The 23,126-nt window shown below is 34.2% G+C and overlaps 2 pseudogenes across 1 annotated transcript; both read left to right on the forward strand.

Moving 5' to 3' along the window:
- Positions 1-13,668: 13,668 nt before the first annotated feature.
- LOC143606174 (AT-hook motif nuclear-localized protein 18 pseudogene) lies at positions 13,669-15,015 on the forward strand (annotated as a pseudogene).
- Positions 15,016-20,255: 5,240 nt separating this feature from the next.
- On the forward strand, positions 20,256-22,253 carry LOC143606175 (dnaJ protein P58IPK homolog A-like; annotated as a pseudogene). The gene is made up of 6 exons (XR_013148698.1): positions 20,256-20,456; positions 20,538-20,792; positions 20,875-21,087; positions 21,168-21,248; positions 21,334-21,554; positions 21,632-22,253. The product of XR_013148698.1 is annotated as a dnaJ protein P58IPK homolog A-like (transcript).
- The last annotated feature ends 873 nt before the right edge of the window (positions 22,254-23,126 follow it).

The following is a 23,126-nucleotide window of genomic DNA, read 5'->3' on the forward strand; positions in this document are numbered from 1 at the left end:
AATGTAATTAGATATACAAGTAGTGTAATTATGTAGTTACATTGTATTGTAATTATACTATATTGTAATTACAATACATTATAATTACACTATGTTGTATATATATAATTACACTACTTGATTTTCACGGTTAGCATATTAATTTACTTTGTATTTGATCAAAATCAACATAGTTTAATTTGACGTCGTTGAATCTATATATTTTTGTTTACTTCTGGTATCGTAAGCAGATATCGGTTGAATTAGTGTCAACTTACAGCCACAACGCGCGATTTTAGTTAGCCTACTATACGTTATTTTAAAAATATTTTGTGTATCATAATTAAGCTACGAGTGTCAATAGTATTATAGGCGTTTCCTAATTTATTTTTGGTTTACTGTCGTCAACGTACTGAATCTAACTAATACCGTCCAAATTCATGTCATTGCGCCGCCACAACACGACGTGCTTTGTTACCTAGTTAAGTGGAATGCCAATAAACAATAGTACGAAAAAACCCTAAAAATCTTAAAATAATGAGAAAAATCTGACAAGTTGTCGCATTTTCGTGTAGGCTGCTTCCATCTCAACTTTAGAATTGAAAGCCAAAGTTAGCCTCTATTGGCATGCTTGTAAAACAGAATGAATACGAACAAGACATGTTTATGTCTATTTGTTTATTCGTTTATCTTTCATCGAACAAACAAACAAACACAACCAATTAAACAAATGCATATTTTTATTCACAATCGTTTGCTAGAAAGTTGAATATGTCTGTTTAAGTTCGTTTATATAATAATTAAGTGGGCGTAACTGAACAAACATAAAAAAGAAAATGAAAGTGTCCTGCTTTATTTTTTAGCGAAAAATCCAAAGATTGGTTCTAAAATTTGATTGTTGTGATAGGTTGATGCGTGATGGACAATTAGTGTTACTATTAACCAATAAATAAAGACAAAATGGCAAAAGACGTCCTTTATGTTTGCATAGTTTTTCAATGGACGTCATTTGCCAAACTTAATGACAGAAAACATCCTTTATGTTCAAAAAACGTTGCACGGTTCGTCCTTTTAACTAACGAGTGTTAATTTTTCTCGATAAATCCAGTCATGTGCACCTCATATGAGGGCCATTTAGTATTTTTACCCTCTCAGGGGTTATTTGTGACAACCACTGCCACCGGCGCGCCGACAATTACCACTGTTCATCGCCACATGTTATCTCTTTCCACCGGAGTCAACACTACCGCCCACAGTGACCACCAACTCTACAATACCCGATTAAAATAACCCAGAGCTCACCACTCCACCTGTAACTTCCGATTAAAACCCTATAAATTATTATCAATTTCGCTTCAAAATTATACTCCATACGATTGGGCTTTTGTTCATAATGCAAAGTCGAGTAGATTTATGTTTTACTTACATTAAATTGGTGATACTAGAGGAGCTTCGGTCGGACTTCGTTAAACTATTTTTTCCGACGGGTTCAGCGGCCCAACGCTGGTGGTGGTAGTTTGGTGATCGTAGTGGTAGTTGCGGTTTCGGTGGTTGTTAGGTTGTTTAATGGTGGTGGCGGGTGGTGTTAACGGCGACGGTGGTGGCGGCGTGAGACTGTGAGAGTGATGGGGTGTGAATGATTTGTTGTAAGCATATACATGGTGGTGGTGGCCAGAGTAGGTGGTAGTGGTCGGAGTTTATGGGATGGTGGTGGCCGGAGTTGGTGGATTTGAATGGTGGGTGATGGGTTGGTTGGTGATGAAGAAGATGATTATTACTAAAAGATGAATCTTTAATTTTATTACATAAATAGTCATTAAAGGGGTAAAATGACCACACTGCTCTCATGTGCCTTGCACATGACCAAATTTAACAGAAAAAATTAATTAAGTTAATGCCAAAGGATGTAACGTGAAAGAGATTTAAAACATAAATTATGTCTTTTGTCATTAAGTTTGCCAAATGACGTCTATTGAAAAACCGTGGAAACATAAATGACGTCTTTTACCATTTTGTCATAAATAAATTTAAATACGTAGACAAATATAAACAAACTCAAACGAACAGATATAAATGGACCTAAATGAATGAATATAAACGAACGTAATTGATTAAAAGAGGTATGCGTTTATATTTGTTTTTTTATTAAATAAACAAACCTTTTTCGAATAGAAAAAAAATCCTCCATTTGATTAGCACAAACAAGGACAAAAAAAGAAAGAGGGAAAAATTGGAATATTAAACTTTCCTAAGAATTAAATAATTGTGCACCAATGATTATCAATTATCATTTTCTCCTAGTTTAATCATGTACAAAGTCAAATTTATTATTTATGTCACTATAATTTGCTCTTAAATTTCATTAACTATTTATTTACTATGTAAACCCCAAAACATGGGACATAATAAATTAAACTAGTCGTTTATGTACAATAGACTAATATAGAACAAATAATTTCCAATCATAAATATGAAAGCAGAAAATTACAATTAAACATGTGAACATAGGAAATTTATCGTATATACAACTCAACACCCGTGTTGTTAGTTTAGTGTCTTAATGGGCAACGGTAACCCAAGTTTTTGTCACCATTATCCTTCACATGGCGTCTCTAATGTGTGATCAATCACGTTAACTTAATAATAATCTCTGCAATTTATAGCATATAAGAATAATAATTATTAAGTAAAAAAAACTATTTGGAATAAAAGGTCTCAAAATATGGAGCCACAGCGCAAAGAGTGGGGAGGATTCCATGATGCCGATCACATGCTAACCCTGGTCCACCCCTCCATTATGATTTACTTGGCATTCAAATCCTTGTCTAAAATTTTTATTATTTTTTTATAACGATAACAAAGTCAGGTTACCCGACACAATCACTAGACACTAGCAATTGGTAACCCACACTTGTGACCTGGCCCGCCTCTAGTTCTAAATGAAATCCACCACCCGAATACTCACTATGATAAAACCTCTTGATTGTCCGTGGCAAATTCTTTTTGTCCATAACATTTTAATTTTGTCATGACATTTTGTCACGGACAAATCCTTTTTGTCCATGCCTATTTTAATTTTATTTATAATATGATTATCGACTTTTAATAAAAGGATTATTGTTATTATTATTATTATTATTATTAATTTGACTTTGATTTTTCAATATTATTTAAATCCATTCTTAGATTTAGTATTATATAAAAGTTAGGTAATGTTTTTATTTAAAGTTTTGAAAAGATGTTACACTTATAGAGAAAATAATAATAGAGTTTGGATTAAATACAAATTAAAATAATATGTTAAACATGACAAGTGAGGGAAAACTCAAAAATTAACAGTGGCAAAATCATTTTCGTTGATCAAATTGAACAACATAATCCCGTCACCGACCACTGATGACACACATAACCACCAGCGACCCTTCATCGCCGAAGACCACCACCGCCACCCACGACACAACAAGGTACGAATCCGATTTCCTCTCCTTTTTATGGTTCCTCCTCCATCGACAGCCACCAATCAATTACCATCTCCGCCTTTGTCAATCAATTTTGTTTTGCCAATCAATTTTGTGTTTGCAAAGCTTCCATAACGAACGTCAATTTTGTGTAATTAGAGCATATAACGTAGTGTAATTACAGCATAGTGTAACTACAGCTCTGTGTAATTATAATAGTCTATATACAACGTGGTGTAAATACAGCTCTGTGTAATTATAGTATAGTCTATATACAATGTAGTGTAATTACAACTTAACAAAAATTCTAAACAACATAACATACAATGCATACAGAACAACAACTCTACATAATTACATTACTTGTATATATAAATACACTATTTGATTCGCACGGTTAGCATATTTTTATAGTATGTACGTTAACTCTCCCCATAATAATAACATTAAACATAAAGTAAAAGTGGACATGAGAGAAATCGTTCGTTTGGTTTAAATGATAATTTACACTTGACAATAACCTGCTTAGAAAATACCAAAATTCTTTTAGAACAGAAGAGGGTTTTTAAAACTGATTACACAAAAAGAAAAGCAGCCATGTAATAGAGCTAAGGTTAATCTTGTCGAAGCCCGAACTTGATATCATGGCTTTAATGAGGTCGAACTCAACATATTCACTATTTATAAACTATCTAATAATCTTATTATATTCATATATAATTATATACTACGTATACATATTAATATATTGTTATATATATATATATAATCTATAATATATATAAACGAAGACATAAAAATCCTACGTGACGCGATGTGGTCGCTCCCCCTTTTTTTGGAGTCACCAGATTTGCTTGATTTTTAAATAGAGGTTTCTCATGCATTTGACCCGAATTCATGGTTATGGGTCTTACCAAACCCAGATATTCCTTAAACGGGTTATAACATCTCATTAAATTACAAATTACTTTCATCAAATTATTGATGTAAAAATCCTATAAAATAGGATAAAATAAAAATTAATATCTTATTTATTTTAAAAAAGATATATATATATATATATATATATATATATATATTATTTAAATTAAAAACCCAATTTGATAGTAAAAATAATAAACGGGTCTTGGGTCTCATCAAAACCATATAGCTTTTAAATCGGGTTATAGCATCTCATTTATTTGTGAAACAATTTATCATCAAACCATAAGTATATTATTAATTTCATACAATAAAAAAAATATAAATTCAAAAATTATTATAAACAAATAGTATAAAACAACCCCCGTAATACGGGGGACTAAAACTAGTATATATATATATATATCTTAATATCAGACAATTTTTTAAGTTATTTTTATCATAATAACATATATTAACGTTTGTTTTACAATATTTGTTATTTACAAAAAAAAAATGATTATGTTCTAATAAATAGTAAATAATAAACTCGTTTTGGTTCCCAAGTAACTTGATATACAATACGCAGATCCGTGTTTGTTTAAATTCAACTATATTGAAAACTTTAGCGAGACAATATTCATGACGCGGATAAACAAATGTAAGGATATACTGAGAAATAATAAAATGTATATTTTTAAATAATTTTATTAGTAAATCATAGAACTCGAGTACTAACAAATTAAAATATTAGTTAATCAAAAAAATTGACCGGATTTTATGGATTTTATTATCTACATGATTAGGAAATTCAAATTGACCTAGCTCAAAAAAGCTAATTAACAATATTAATTCTCAAATGGTGTGGATTATGCCGTAGATTTATCTGAAGTTGAATATTAATTTAATAATCAATAAACAAACAAATAATAAATAAACAAACAGAATAAGTTAAATAATCAATTTATAAGATGATTATTGGTTGGACTTGGAACTTGATAAATATTTATTATTTAACGTAGCACATTAAATATATCATTTGACCATATAAAGCAAAAATCAGATGCCTGTTTTTTTATTATTATCTTTTTGTCCCAATGTATTTCTAGTTGCAATTTCATTTTTACTTTTGGTTCGTCACTGAATATAAATGTACATGCATGTCAACCCATAAATAGCTCTCGAAAATCACAGTAAATACTAGGTTTAAGTTTAAAAATTCACGATAAATATCTAGCATAATTAAGAGTCTATATATCTAGCATAAATAAGAGTCTATATATTAATTCAGGAGACGCATCAAATATTGTTTAGTTATAGTACTCATCATCGATCATTTAAGATGTGAATTAGACGATAACAGTTGAAATTGTTAATATGTTGATGATATCATATAGTTATAAATTTGATTATAAGTTTTTGACGAGTTAATATCTTAAATTTTAAATATATCTGCAAACAAAACATTTAAAATCTCTCTGGTTGTTTCCCACATTAACTTAAGACATCAGATTGTTTTATTTATAAATAAACTAGTTTTTATCCCCGTCTTATGGGAGTTTTACATTACTCGTTTATAATATTTTTATTTTTTTTGTTTTAATTTTATTTATTATAAGGAAGTTAATAATATACTTAGGGTTTGATGATAAAATGGTTTTTACAAAAAACTGAGATGTTATAACCTGGTTTAAAAATTATTTGGGTTTGGTGAGACACAAGACCCGCTTAAATTTTAGACTATAAAATTATTTCTTAATTATAAATATTATCTTTTTAAAAAAATATCATATATTAGTTTTTGGTATATACCTATTTTATAGGATTTTCACACCAATATCCGTGAATTCAGGTCAAATGCATGAGAAGCCTTCATTAACAAATAATGCAATCTAGTGGCTTCAGATAATGTAAGGAGCAACCAGAGAACTTTTTAAGCTTTCGTTTATATATATTACTCCCTCCGTCCATCTACAAGTGTCATGGTTTGAAAAACACAAAATTTAAGAAAGTTTAAATGATTGCACTTTTTTCTTAACAAATGACTTTAATGCCCTTGACATATATAAAAAGACAAAATTTAAGAAAGTTAAATGATTGCACTTTTAAGGGTAAATTTGGAAATTAATTAATAAATTTTGAAAATAGACAATTGTAATGGGATAAACTAAAAAGGAAATGTGGACACTTTTAAAGGGACGGAGATAGTATTATAGATAGATGTTTCTCATCCATTTGACCCTAATTCACGGATATGCCGTATGGGTATCACCAAACTCAGATAACCCTTAAGCGAGTTATAATATCTCAATTAAATTAAAAATTAATCTCATGATATTTGATATGAAATCCCATAAAATAGGGATATGTAAAAAATTAATACCCGAATTTATAGTAATAAATAATCGGGTCATGGTAGTACGTACCCATGAACACCTCGTTCCCTTAGAGGAGATTGTCCTTATTTGTCATAGTATTGCCAAAGCCCAAAGTGAATTATTAGTCTTTTTAAGGTCATCGAATCATCTAAATGAGCTACTGACTAAATTTATTACATCGGGCTATACTCGTCTTTCGATTCGGGAAAAACCCTCACTTAAGGCCAACGCCCATGAACGATCGCTCGAAGCCTCTAAGGCCTGATAGTGCAATGAGATAAAACATGTTCGGTTTAAGGATCCAACTAGTGAACATTACCTACTCACCTAGTCTCTCATCATAAACATGGTACCTCTGAAACTAAATGTTAGGGCAAGAATCAAACCTGGTTCACATGAAATACAAAGTATCTCCCTTACCACTCCATCACTAAGGTTGTGTTTGTTTTTGCTTATAAGGTCTTCAAGGAGCCTATGTCTACGGACGCGTAGACATAAGCTCTTGAAAACTCCTTGTTTTTTATAAAAAAAAAGATCTGAAAACTGTTTATTTGGTCTTAAAAAATAAGCTTTTTATAATATCTTCACACTTCTTCACACTTCTTAACATCATACCAAATACCAACACCCAATGTCCAACACCACCGCCACCCACCGTCCGCCACCACCACCACCACCACCATCCACCGTCCGCCGCCACCACCACCCACCACCACCTTCCGCCGCCACCACCACCCACCACCAACATCCACCACCACCCACCGTCCACTGCCACCGTCAACCACTCACCACCACCACCGTTAACCACCCACCACCACCACTGTCTATCACCACCACCCCTGTCGGCCACAACCACCCCCACCCATCGTCCGTCGCCACAACCACCCGCCACCACCATCCACCACCACCACCGTCAGTCGCCACCACCACCCACCGACCGCCGCCACCACCATCTACCACCACCCCGCCACAACCATCCACAACCACCATAGTCCACCACCCACCACCACCGTTCATCACCACCACCACCCCATTGTCGGCCACTATCACGATCCACCACCCACCACCACAACCATCCATCACCACCACCCACCGTTCACCGCCTACCACAATTGTCAACCACCACCCACTTCCATAGTTCGTACACCATTATCAATTATTTTAGCAGTCTACAAACGTTAAATGATTTTTATCTACTGTAATATATATGATATGTAACTACTTTTCAGCTTATGCAGACGATATCCAGTTTATAAAATAAGCAGTACTATATTTTCAGATTGCAGACCTTCAGACCACATCTTCAGTTGCAGACATTAAATCAGATGAAATCAGATTGCAGACAATTTTTGTCTTCAAAAACAAACAGCACCTAACTCATTGGCAAAGTGAATTATCAGCCAAGAAAGAGGCACCTGTTAACTTTTTGATTGATCCGCGTGAGGGAAGATCTACCCTGCGTCCTGCGGATGTTCTTGTGTTTGGCTGGGCAGGGGGTAAGCATGCGTGTGTTGACCTCACTGGGGTGTCCCCGTTGATGGGCTGAGAGACAGTGGCTTCGTACCGGGGCAGACGGTTTTGAGAGCGGAGTCTAGGAAGGTTGCTAAGCATGAGACATCGTGTTTGGAGAATCAGCACGTGTTCATTTCATTTGCCTTCGACACTTTTGGATCACTAGCTCCCGAGGCGGTTCGCTTCTTGGAGCGGGTGCAGAAGGTGGTCCACAGTGACTCGCAGAGCCCGAGAAACCAAGGATTTATATTTAGTAGAATAGGCTTTGCGATTCAAAAGGGGATAGCGGCGCAGCTTGTTGCTCGCTTACCCATTATCCAGATGTAGTTCGATTTGTGTTATGAGTAATTAATAAATAAATAAATAAATATTTATTTTATAATTAATAATAAGGGGTGGGAATAAAATGGCATGCTTAAGTTTGAGAACCAAATCCCAAGGACAGCAAGTGAGGGGTGGTCAGCGAAGACTCCGCCGGTTAGGGTGGTGGTTGCACCCTCGTGCTTCTCTGTCAGCACCACCCACGCGTCCCTTTCTTCCATCAAAATCAAATTATGAAAAAAACAAAAAATAGTTCAACAAAAAATCAAAATGTAAAACTTGAAAGTTTATTTTTAATATTGTTATATTATTGTTACTGCAAACCTAATAATGCTATATTTCTTTATTTATGACAATGGTTATTCATTCACTTTTTTTGAATATTCACACACCCTCCTAACATACATACTATCTCTACATACACCATATAAAAAGTGTATGAATAACACATCCCTTATTTATACAGATTTATTGAAGCATACTGTCTATTACATAAAGACAAAAAAAGTTACCAGTAGTATATAGTTATTGGGCACTAAATTGATGAGGTACAAAGCCTAGTTAGAAGTCACCACATAAGTTAAAGCCTTAAAGGACTCAACTCATATATTGTCTTATATTAAAGTGATTATTCCAAACCTAACTTCAATTATTAGCATCAAAATAGTTGTACTCGCTTAACGTAATGGGTTAGGTTAAGCATATCCCTCTTCTTATTTGTTGTACTCAATATCCTATAAAATCAATTCAAAACTTGGTTACCAATAAGCCGCGGCGAAGGTTCATTAGTAATATCCTATAAAATCAAATCATATCCCTGTTTTTTGCGCAGCAATGTAAATTTACATGTTTTTCGTTGAAAATTGTTTATGTAGCGTAAGTTTACCCATTTTTGACTAAAAAATTGACCCCCCCTCCCCCGTCCCTCACGCCCAAGCTTCGCAACTGCCAATAGGGCTTGTATTCTAGTAGTAGCATTGTGTGTCAAAAAAGTTTTATTCTTCAAATAGTTAGGGGTTATAACCTTATAGTAGACAGGTAAAAAATTCTGAGTAAATTTAGGATGTGTGTGAATTAGTTTGTTAAAACAACACTTAAAATAGTCGTATACTATGGAATGCGCTCTTATTCATATACATGTCTTCCTTTAAAGCTCAAGTTAAATTATCACGTTAAGGCCCAACCCCCTTTAACACTATGTTGTGATTTAAAACTCATTTACTATTTTAAAGTCTCATCCATTTAACATTTGAGTCTCACAATGTGTTAAATATCCCCCCCCCCCTCCCTCTACTGCCCGGTAACATATTGAAGCCCCCTCCTTACTACTCTGGTGCTAGTGCCAGGCTTTATAGCCAGACCACATCAACTTTTGAAGCCTCTTTACAACTCATACCAAACTAAATGATATCAAGTGACTTACTTTTGCTTATTTATCATTCAATGACATTGCAAAAGCCCTTTTCTTATAGTGGTAAATATATTATAAATAGAATCTTTTTGTTACTACTATTAATATAGCAATCCACTTTCAATAATTTTGCCAATTCAGAGTGGACAAAGTAAAAAAGAAAGAGACCGAAAACAGAGTTTCTATGTTTTGTCCTCTTCTTTAACTTTGGTAGTGCACGTGGGATGAAGAAGGGCCCCATCCAACGTTGTTGAATATGGAAGGGTAGTGGTGCATGTGAATGCCATCTTGGTAACATAAATTATATAAAACTCTCATCATAATATCCGTATGTTCAATTTTCATAAGTCTTATCCATTCGATTTCTATATAATTTAATTATGTTATATATCTATACCATAACTATTTAATTTTGATGCTTATTTACTTACAAGCTTGACCTATAGACATTAAAAATTTTGATATGGTTTAGGATCGGGCCAAGTTCAAACAATACTTGGTTTTAAACAAAGAGTTAGCGGCTATGGTATTCACAGATCAATTTAGTACTAAACTATCTTAAGAGCACCACCAATGCACTGGGTTTTCCTCTTGCCAGATTTATTAATTAGCGCCTAATCATTTAAGCCAAACGCTCAATGCTCCTTTACGCTTTTAAACACTTGAAATAATAACCTAAGTAACACTTAACTATTAGCGACAATTTAGAGCTGAAGAAGAGTTGAGATTAGTGGCAACCGATTATGCGATTAGCTGATTAACCTATCCACACCGAATAAAAATACCGATGTGGATAATGAGTAAAGTAACTTTTTTCTTAAGTTTGATATTCATCCGTTTTGTTTTCAATTCAACATGATGGTGTTGTAATTCATCTGTTATTAACTCCTTAAAGCGGTCGTGTAGGTAGCATTTTAGACTTTTAATATAATGGAATTTGTTTTAAAGGACAATTGGTTAGATTTTCTTTGTAATTAATTAGTCTGTGAATATACCAAAGTAATTTGTTTTACAAGGACAATTACTTTGTCCTTTTAAAAAATTACCGGAGAAGCTTAAGATTCATCCAACTAAGTTAGATAAGTCAATTTGTTACAAAAACTTTATGAGTTATGACCATCATCATCGTATTGATGAATTTTGCTGGTACACATAAGTTTCTATTTTAAGAGAGAATATCTCCTTTTACTTGTGACACAGGGCCACTAAAATTTCAATGTGTGTGGATTTAAATTATTTTAGCTTTGTTTAATAAATGAATTTAGCGAAAAACCTTAAAAATTAAAAATAACATAATTCCATGGGTAATCTATAACCCGGAAGTTATAGATTGCGTCACATGTTACAATTAAAAAAAATGTAACCCTGATATTTTTTTCTCTCTTCTTTTTCTTGTTCACCCCTTACGTATCCATTCTATTTCTTAACTTTAAAAGGTTAATCACAAGAATATTGTTATATAATTTCTAGATAATATATTAACTATTTCACATATTTTATATTCATCCCTCATGATAAACATAATAATTTAACAGAATTCCTTCTTTCGAACATTTCAGGAAGTCAACAAGAAATTAAAGGAACAAAAAATTAATGTATATAAAGTAATTAATGTTAAAACATCTTTGTGTAGCCTCATGACTTTTATTATGAATGGTCGTGGTTTCAAGCTAATCTCGTATGAATTATTATATATCGGGTTAAGGCATAGAGTTTTCTCAGTTATGAGTTTCTTTTTAAATAGATGGATATGCATGATCATCCTATACTTCGAGCCACTTCGAGTCAAAGGGTGATCTCATGTATCCACACTTTGCTTTAAACTAAAAATAAACACTTGTGTCTTATTGTCAATTTTCAATATGACAAAAGACTTACGCAATTTATAAACTATCTCCACTAAATAGAATGATATACCATTCTAAATGACCATTGTCCTTAGTTATTTCTTATTCAACTGTCTCTTTGCTTTAATTATGATTGTAATAAATATATGTAATCGCACTTTATGCTCAACAAATTCGCTTTGGTGTTTAGTTATTATAATAATATTTATATACGCCGTCACAATTCACAAAACAAGAAAGGAATATTATAATTAATTAAAATAAAAAAGAAAAAGAAACATCCAAATTAAACCAATGGTTTTGGGCATACAATGTCTCGAATTATAAGACTCTTTCATTAAATTTCGATAATTTAAGTTATAACTAATAGTCTAATATATAAATCTAGGGGTGTACACGGACCGAACCAGACCGGACGAGAGCATGTCCGTGTTCGTCCGTTAAGCTTTTGACGGACAAACGGACGGTTCACGAACACTCTACCGAACGAAAATTCATGCTCGTGCCCGTCCATTAAGAAATTGAGTTTGTTTGTGTCCGTCCATGTCCGTCCGTTAATATTGTCTATTGTACATTAATAGCAAACGAACATGTGAAAACTTAGTGGACAGCAAACAGTAATGGACAATTATAAACGTTTACATATTAATACCAGACATAAATCTAAATAACTTCACCTACAAATTTGGAATTACACCAGATAACATCCAAATATACTTAATACTTAATATATTAACGTAAAGCGGATTAGTATAATATAAGAGACATCAGACATGTGTAGTAATACAAAATTGTGATTAATAACACTAGAAATTCCACAATTAAATTACAATATTTGATAGATCTAAACACCAACGATACCGGACGGACATTACCGGACGTAATCAAATGAACGTTATCGGACGTTCACAAACACTATCGAACGGACTTGGTCCTTGTCCGTGTTCGTCTATTAAGCTTACCGAACAAAAGTTTTTTGTCCATGTCCGGTTTGTTTATTAAACGGACGAACGTAAACGGACTTCTTGCCGAACGGACAACCAAACGTCCGCCGAACGTTTGGTTCGGTTACAGCCCCTATATAAATCTATAATCTCGTGACTTGACATGATTAAACACATACTTGGTATTCTAAAATTAGAACATTTGTTGCTGCTTTTTGGAAATTATGATATAAAAATATGAGTATATTTTATATTATCATCTGTTACACATTTGATATGTTTATTAACATCAATATCAAAATAACTCTGCATTGGATATATATTATGTGTTTCTTTAAGAAAGGCAAATATATATAAAAAGACTCAAAAATTAGTTGTTTAAATATTGGGGGTTTATTCTATTATTGTATGTCAATTAGTTAAAACATAAAACTATACATTCAATCTTCCCTTCCAGCTTGGTTTGTCAAACATATTGCACGACCGAAATAACTTTTTAACATGGTAAAAATAATGTTTACTAACTACAAATTTGCGGTATCAAATTCCTTATCAATTAAGCACTTCTTTTTGAGCAACTTACATCAAAATAACATAACTAGCATGACGCTAGAGATACGCAACAATTAATTATAAAACAAAGTTAACATAGACTTAAATATAGACCTATGTCTTATACAAAGATAGCCCAGAATTTTATTGATTTTCATAAGTTCTTACACCAAAATGTTCTTACCGACGAAAATTGTATCTTTCCTCGTCTTCCTAATACACCAGCAAACCGAAAATTGCATGAATTACTTTTGCCTCTTTTGTTTTACATTAACAAATTTTATTAATAATATTTAATAACAATTTTAGAAATGTGATTTACTCAAATATTTATAAAGTACACACGTATAGAATAATTCAAGGGTGTTGTAATAATTATAGTTGAGAAGTACAAAATGTAGAACATGTGTTGTCAAACATAAAATTTGGAAATAAATGATCTCTCAACCCCACTAACTAGCTATCCACTTTCTGAATCCAAATCTAACCCTAACCCATAAATCTTCTAATCTTCATCAACACACAGTAGAGAGAGAGAGAGACACCCAGAGAGAGAGAGAGAGAGAGAGAGTTGTAGTTGCACAAAAACCCACATCATAAACTTCACATCATTCCCAACTCTCAACCATGTGAAATCTCTTTCATCATCTCTTTCAGATTCTAACATGTGATGGATCTTTAAGTAATAATAATCCACTGACCAATCTTTAAGTCAATGTTACATTAAAAGCAAGGTACTTTTGAACACCCTTTACAATCTTGATCAAAACCCTAATTTTAAAAACCTCAAATCCTGCTCTTTGATTGGTTAATAAGATTGTACGGTCAAGATCAATGGATCAGATTACAGCATCAGCTCATGGTCACCCTCTTCCACCTCCTTTTCATACAAGAAACTTTAATCTTCATCAGTTTCAGCAACAAAATTCAGAAGATGAACAAAGTGGTACTAGTGGTCTTAATATTATGAGTGGTCATAATAAAAGAGACCATGATGATAAAAGCAATGAAGAGATGTTAAATGGTAGTGGTGGTGGTGGTAGTGATGGTAAAGACGGAGAGATCTCAAGGCGGCCGAGAGGACGGCCGTTGGGTTCGAAAAACAAACCCAAACCCCCTATTATTATTACCCGAGACAGCGCTAACGCGCTGCGGACCCACGTCATGGAAGTCGCCGACGGTTGCGATGTGATGGAAAGCATCGCAACCTTTGCGCGGCGACGCCAGCGTGGGGTGTGCATTATGAGTGGGACCGGGACCGTGACAAACGTCACTCTTCGGCAACCCGCGTCAGCGGGTGCTGTGGTGACGTTGCACGGCCGGTTCGAGATTCTGTCCTTGTCAGGATCTTTTTTGCCTCCACCTGCCCCACCTGCTGCCACTGGCTTGACTATTTATTTAGCTGGTGGACAGGGGCAGGTGGTAGGTGGAGGTGTGGTTGGGACGCTTATTGCGTCCGGACCAGTGGTTATTATGGCGGCATCGTTTAGTAACGCCGCCTATGAGAGGCTTCCTCTTGAAGAAGAGGAAGCCACTTTACCGTTGCAAGGTGAAGGCATTACTCCGCCACACCAGCAACAGTTATTAACCGATCCGTCAATTTTTCAAGGCATGTCTCAAAACCTAATGAACCCAATGCAACTGCCAAACGACGGTTATTGGGGCAACGATGGCGGCAACAGTGGTGGTGGAGGTGTTCGTCCGGCGTTCTAACTATAATTTGGAAAAATGAAATATTGTACATCAATATTTCTAATTGAGAATCACACACAAGAATTGATTATTTGGTGATTTGATCTAATGTCCATTTCCTATAAACAATATGTAGGTTTAATTATCCTAAAGGATTTGGATCTTTGAGCATGATTTCAGGTTTCATTCTTTATTGCTAGCTTGTTTGTGTCAACTCTTTTCTTTTGCTTCTTAATTATTTAGTTTGGACCTTTTTAATTAATGTTACGAGATTTGATATTATTATTGTCATTTAACATGATCATATGCATGTACTTTGGTATTATTATTGTCTTTGTAGAGTGTTGTTTGACTGCTTCTTTCTTAATTGGTATTTCATGAGTTGGGTTAAATATTTATTTTATATAAACTATTTGCACTCAAAAGAATTAAATTTAAAATAATCCAATTGTTTTTATAAGATGTGACAAAAAGGGCAATCGTTATGTTTTCACTGGTCTCGGATCCTCTTACTTTGCCATAAAAGTTATGAGTACGCATTTTCATAGTACCATGTGCATCGAAACTTGTAATTAGGTCCTATATATGTCCATTTATTTTTCTTTGACATTGTTTTCAAACGTAAAATATACTACTTTTTTTTATATTAATTACTTACTCCAAATACATTAATCCTAATTATTTTTATTTTGTGTCATATCATCATTAGGAATAGATGTAAGATTTTCTACATCTTACTTTTTCCGGACCCTACTAGTAAAGTAGCTTTGTTATAAGTAGGATCTACTGGGTATGATTGTAGTTGTAGTTACTCTAAATACATTAACCCTAGTTATTTTTATTTTGTGTGGTATTGTTCAAGTGAATCTGAGCAATTCTGTATTTGTACGAAGTTCATGAGACTATGAGAGGTTGGTCATCGATATATATTTTCTATATAATGTTGTGTGTTGCATTGCTTGATATTGAGGTTATTTATTATTCAAATAAATAACTTAGATAACTTATTTCAAATTGGCTATTATTTTATAAACTATTAAACATGTGAACAGTTTTGAGCAATGGTGTCAAATCTTGACACGACACGAAGATAATTAGGTTTTAAGTTGGGTAATATGTATAAATCGTGTATTAAATAAAAGGGTTTATCCGAAGACGACTCATTTAGCAGTTAAAACTCACAAACCCGTCAACGCCCTACAAAATGGTCATGTAACACGCAAGTTGTGTTGAGCATGTGACTTTCAAGAAATTTTGATAGAAAAACGATGGAACCAGGAGTCAAATATATGAGGACATATTGTTATTCACAAATGTATAACAGATGAGTCAATTACTCAAAACACGTCACAATATTAAGTGTTTGGCAAGACACAACACAAAACCAATAAATATATGGATTATGTTGGTTAAATAATTCAGCAGAAGCATACCAACTCAACACAACTAATGAGAGTTGTCCCTTGCCTCTAAAGGTTATTATTAAGCAATCTCACTTGATGATTGGTGGAGAAGATTAAATCTTTTACATATCTTTGAATATAATAGATCGTCTTTTAATTTTCTATCTTAGAATGATTGGTGTATTTTCTCATTCGAGTTATGTTTTGTGTTAGTCTCTAGTATATTGTTAGTTGTGTCTTTTTAACGAAAGTTACCGTTTAAAAAACTATTCAAAAGATTTAATCATTCATCCAATTATACAACACTTTTAACTTTATATAGTACTAAAAATAATTAAAATGACACATCACCTAGCGGTATTAAGATGTGTACAAAATATATCAATTTCTTTCTGATTCGTCGTTCAAGTGATATTTATCGACTAAAATTTAGATTTAAAAAGCGTAAATTTTTTTTAACAGCTAAATATTGTACATTATAAGAATTGCATCATTGGCATCATACTTCACATCCAAAACACATTACCATGATACCATCCCACCGGAGTAGGAATGACTTAAACGTCGTATGATACAAGTATTTTTTTTTCTTATGTATTCAAATCCTGCCCGTATGCGTACTTGCACGTAGGCAGCTGAAAGTGCCATTCCCCAAAACACAGCTTGCATGGTAGGTAAGTATGAATTGTGGAAGGTGCATTAAAAGTTGTACTTTCTATGTACTCTCCATTGGAAAGTGAAGTTAGTCAGATGCTTCGTACTGAAGCAATCAGACCATCTTTTGTTGCTTTTTAACCTCACCTCATTTACTGTCAGTTTATGTATATCTACTTGGATGAAAGAGTATGATAGAGTTGATTAGAGTTTTTGTTTCTGGTCTAGCAGTATTGTGCTATTTTTATAAAAGTAAGGTGGTAGGTTCAAATTTTTGCAAGTATAAAGTTTGAAAGATTTTAAGGTGTAAAATTTTGTTGTTAAAAGAAACATTACGGTTTTCAATGTTGTAGTTTAGCGAAAGAAAAAACAAAAGGTAGTTACATCAGTAACCTCACCGAGAAAGTGCAAATCTCGAACGGCCTCATATAGGAACCCCCCCCCCCCCCCCCGGATCAGGGAGGGGGTGTTCCCATGGAAATGGTGGTGTACTCCCTGTTTTCCAAGATTTTTTGGGAAAACCAAAGAGTTGCGGGTTTAATTATTATGAAATGCAGGTGTTGCGATTTTAGATGTATAGACTATAGTAAAGAGTGTGTCACTACTAGAAAAATGAGCAATTGCGACTAAAATTTGCTACTAAAAAAAAACCGGTTGCAATTTTAGCGACCGATTTAGCAAATTTGCTACTGAAAAACATAATTACTTGAAACGGTAGCTAAGCGGTCGGAGTTTTTGCAACCGGTGGCTAGGCGGTCGGAGATTTTGCAACCGTTTTTTCGGTGGCTAAGTGGTCGGAGGTTTTGCAACCATTTATTTTAAGCGGTCGGAGCTTTTGCAACCGTTTTTTCGGTGGCTAAGTGGTCGGAGGTTTTCGCAACCGGTAGCTAACCAATAGTATACCACGCAATGAAATTCATTACCTTATTTCAATGTTAAAGATGATTTCCATTGTGTTGTACATCAAGACCATCCATCTCATGTATTATATATATAGAACCTAACAGCATTGTTTGTATGCTAATTAGTAAATAGGAGTGGGTTTCTCTTATATGTTTATGTCACTCCACATGATGATAATAAACAAGGACAAAACTGTAATTGGAATGCACAAATTCATGGTGATTTTTCTATTTAATGTGAAGAATGGCATTTAGATTATAAGTTTTGCAGTCAAGATCTTGTGATTGATCGAAGCCCAGACAAAAGCTTTAAAAGCTGGAAAGCAATATTATTATTATTATTATTATTATTATTATTATTATTATTATTATTTTGCTTGCCCCTCAACCAATCCACATTTAAGATGAATTCAGAAGTCAAACCCAGGACTCAAGTTCAAATTCAGTTTCAACCGGGTTTTATCGCAGTGGGCACTCGGACGACGAGTTTTCCCCATAATAAGAGATATTGGGCTTATGTTACTAAACGTTGTCTTCAAGTCGTCTTTTATCATTGGGTTACCTCGATAAAGAAAAACATGTAAGGCTGTTCAAAAAGCTTGTGGCTCGCAGCTCGCTTGAAAATAACTTGAAAAAAGCTCGGCTCGAAAAAGCTCGATTCTAAATGAGCTCGGCTCAACTCGGCTCGATTTCTAAACGATCCGAGCTCGAGCCAGGGTCAGCTCGGCTCGGTCTTGGCTTGACTCGTTAGCTCGGTTCGTTTAAATTAAAACCTAAATTTTAATAACTATATATAATAATAGCATACCAAGAAATAAATAAATAAAAATTATCCATATATTATTTCGCTCAATTTTTCAGCTCGATAAAGAAAACGAGCCGAGATCGAGCTAACTCGATTAAGTCCGAGCTCGAACTCAAGCATACCCGGCTCGTTTACAAAATGCATTACTGAATAAATTTGGTTACATATGAACCTATATAGGTTTAAATACACAGATTTAGGGATGTAATAGAGAAGCCAAGGCTAATTTAGTTTATTGAATGGGATTTAATATTGGTCTCTTCGTTTACCATGTAGTGTTTATTGTGTGTAGCATAATCTGGATCTTTGAGTTTATTTTTGGAAGATGTTGGAAAGAAGCCTGTTGGTGCTCATCATCATTATAACAAATATGGAGCTCTTAACAACAGGTCAGATTTCATGAAAAATACAATTTGAATCTCCTTTAGGAATTCTTCATTTTCTTGATATTGTTGCATTCTATTTTGACTATGTAAATTGTAATGTTTTTTCCATCACTTGATAAGTAGACTTACAGTTCTATTATGTGAAGTGAGTTTCATTCACATATATTTAGGGCTGCAAACGAACACGAACGGAGCATGCCCGTGTTCGTTCGTTTAACTTTAATCGAATAAACGATTAAACACAAACAATTAAATGAATGCGTTGCATGTTCTCAATATGTAGAGCAAAGATGGTTATGATGATTTCACATTCCCTGTAATCGAGAATCAAACTCAATTCTCTGTTGCACATGCACGTTCTAATAAGGTACTAACCAACTTTTCTTGATAATAATACAATTACATAATTTCACAACCGTAAACAATTTAATTAATATATAATATCTTGTGAAATAGAGTAACCCTATTGCTAGATGGAATATCAGCTAAAGTCATATTAATGCAATTGCATTTTTAGCTGATGGAAGATATTTAGCAACCGATGGCAGATATGGTAAACTTTGCTTAAGTGTTATATTAATTAACTAATGTGTGGTGGCAAAAGTTACTATAGGCACTTCTAAGCTAATATTGCAACTCACATCACTCCAAGCGTTCCGTGCTCCTAGTTTGGATCACAACTGATATGTGGTTGCCACCTATGAAGGGACACAACCATACTATTTTTGACATTTTGACTGATATGTGGTTGCCACCTATAGACAAACTAACGGTAATAGTTTATCTTACTGTTTTATTTTTTGACTAAAGGGTCCTGGTAGTTCACTAACAAACTGTCGAAGCATAGTGGAAATTGAGCCGAAATTCGGATTAAGGTGGAGCAATGAAGGCAGTGGACAGCGGGTTTGATCATGATCGGGACTAAATCATAGAAGGATGAAAGCCATCGGTCAAAGATCATGTGGTCTGCAGCTGCTTATATGGACAACAAACGAGGCAGCATGGGCGTGCATTCAGAGTGGTTTTGAGATCAAATCATGTATGGAGCAGTAGTTCATATAGTTCCTGATTAGAAACTTATATGATTCAGGCGGTTTTTGGATAATGTTGATATGAGGAAGCTGAGAGTAGTTACAAAAAGTATCTTGAATTGAAACCGGGAAACTCGGTTGTTGAAAAGGAGCTTTCTCAATTGCATCAAGCACAAAGTGGTTTAGATACAGCCAGCAGCCTCTTTGATTCGGGCGATTATATAAAAGATTTGGATTATATAGATAATGTGGTTCTTGTTTTTTCTCCTGCATGCTCACAGGTACCATATGTCACATTCTAACTATTTATATTTTGTATGTTTCTAACTATTTATATGTTGTATGTTATGTTTAAATTGCAGGCTAAGATACTAAAAGTGAGGTTATTAATAGCTGCTAAGAATTATGCAGAGGCGATCTCAGAAGCGGGATTCATACTTAAAGAAGATGAGGATAATTTAGATGCAATGCTGCTTCGTGGTCGTGCTTATTATTATTTAGCTGATCATGATGTTGCTACTAGGCATTACCAGAAAGGGCTCCGCCTCGATCCAGAACACGGTGAATTGAAGAAAGCATATTTTGCATTGAAGAATTTACTCAAAAAGACAAATCTTGTAAATCCAACTACTGATTGAATTTTGTATGTCTCCTAGTCTGACTTTTTGTCTAGAAGTCAAACTTTGACTTTTGTTGCAGGCGGAAGATAATGCAAAGAAGGGGAAACTGCGTGTTGCTGTGGAAGATTACAAGTATGCCCTTGCTTTAGACCCCAATCACGTGGCACATAATATGTATCTTCATCTCGGGTTATGTAAGCTTTTGGTTAAGCTTGGTAGAGGAAAAGATGCTATAAATGCTTGCACAGAAGTTCTTACTGTCGATGAAGAACATACCGAAGCTTTGGTTCAGGTTTGTTAATGTCACACACATAATCATAATATTAAAAAGTTTGAATGTTTTTGTAACTTAGTTGAATCCATTATTCTCAGAGGGGTGAGGCCAAATTACTGACTGAAGATTGGGAAGGAGCCGTTGCAGATATCAAATCAGCTGCAAAAAAATCTCCTCGGGTTTGTTTAAAGTTTAAACTCGGTTATATTATTGATGTTAGTTGTATATGTGTGTTTGTAATTATAGAAATGATATTTTTTAAAGGATATGAGCATTCGGGAGTTACTTATGAAGGTGGAGAAAGCTTTGAAGATAAGTCAACGGAAAGATTGGTATAAGATTTTAGGTGTGTCGAAGACTTCAACGATATCTGAGAGATAAAACGAGCTTATAAAAAGCTAGCTTTGCAATGGCACCCGGATAAAAATGTGGATAATAGAGAAGAAGCAGAAAATAAATTCAGAGAAATAGCTGCTGCATATGAGGTTCTTTCTTTACCCTTTTGAGTCAAACTGGTGACTTTTATTGGGTTGACCGTTGACCCGATTACTGTTGATTGCAGATCCTTGGAGACGATGACAAGCATGCACGATATGATCATGGTGAAGACATTGAAGTATGTAATTGGCTAACATTCAAAAGTATGGTAGTTATGGTTTTTGATTTTTGATTAGCTAAAGTAACATTTTTTTGTTTGTTTATAGAACTCGAATAACTTTTTGTTTATATTGAATTTCTTTGATATAAATTTATAGTTTGATATGTGTCTGTGTGTTTGTGTCTATATTTATATATATTTTGAACAATTATTTTTGGTTGCCTCGAGATCAAAAAGACGGTAGCAAGATTTGCAGATTTGTGGTTGCAAGACTTGCTACCGGGCAGTGGTAGCAAGATTTGCGACAGCTGCAGTGCAACAGTGGTAGCAAGACTTGCGACTGCAGCAGTGGTTGCAAGACTTGCGACCGCAGCAGTGGTAGCAAGCTTTGCGACCGCAGCAGTAGTTGCAAGATTTGCGACGGCCGGAGTGGTTTCAAAATTTGCGACTGCTGTAGCAAACGGTCGCAATAGGGCAATTGCGACGTGTTTTTTTCCGACAGCATTTTTGGTTGCAAAACGGTCGCAATAGGGCAGTTGCAACCGTTTTGCGACCGGAAAGGTTGTCGCAATTGCCCAGTTTTCTTGTAGTGTGTTAACCGATCAAAAATGGATATTATGAAGTATATAAAATATATGGGTGTCATCAACTAATTAACTGAAAACACATATACATTGTATACATAACGCCTGTTGTCACACTCATGGGAAAGTTGCTCGCGCCGACACTAAACCGATACTGCAATGAGTTAAAATGAATCCGGTCGAAATCCAGCCACAGACAGTTCCACTAGTTATGTTACAAAGGATTTTATAATATAGACAAAACGAACTCGTTGTTCTGTTTAAAATTGTAATATATTTATCTTAATTTGTATAAAAAGAACACACTAATGTATAGCCGTATTTATATCACGCAACTTAAAATTGATACATGTATTAAATAAAAAATGTATATAATATTAAATGAAATTATATATTCTATTGTTCCCCATTAACTTAACCAACTTTTGAAGAGATCTTGACCATTTAAAGTCTACAACTTTTAATCCTATCCATTCAAACTAAGAAATTCCCTTATTTTCTCCCCACGTTCTTCTCTGGTAACATCTAACCGTTCTTCTCCTTCTTTTAAACCTTCTTGCTACATCCAATATCCCAAGTTTGAGAAAATCGTATTTTGGTGGGGTAAATCCGGAAGGCTCGTGGCAGAAATTGATTTTTCTACCATTGTAGCAGCCGTGATTTTGCAGCCATCCCGGTTTTTTCTAAGTCCTAGAGAGCTTCTCAGCATCCAAGTTTCCTTGTAAGAATTACGATTGAACTTCTACTTAGATTAGTTTATTTCATGTGTTTAATATTCGTCTCTGATTTTCACAGGTTGCAGAAACCGACTTTGCTGAAGAACCCATCTCTAATGTTAATAGAATCGCCATGGATCGGATACCACGATTTTCAGT

The sequence above is a fragment of the Bidens hawaiensis genome, unplaced genomic scaffold (assembly GCF_021521415.1).
Source record: "Bidens hawaiensis isolate Kalapana, Puna unplaced genomic scaffold, B.hawaiensis_p1.1 tig00073367_1, whole genome shotgun sequence".
NCBI classification, from domain to species: Eukaryota; Viridiplantae; Streptophyta; class Magnoliopsida; order Asterales; family Asteraceae; genus Bidens; species Bidens hawaiensis.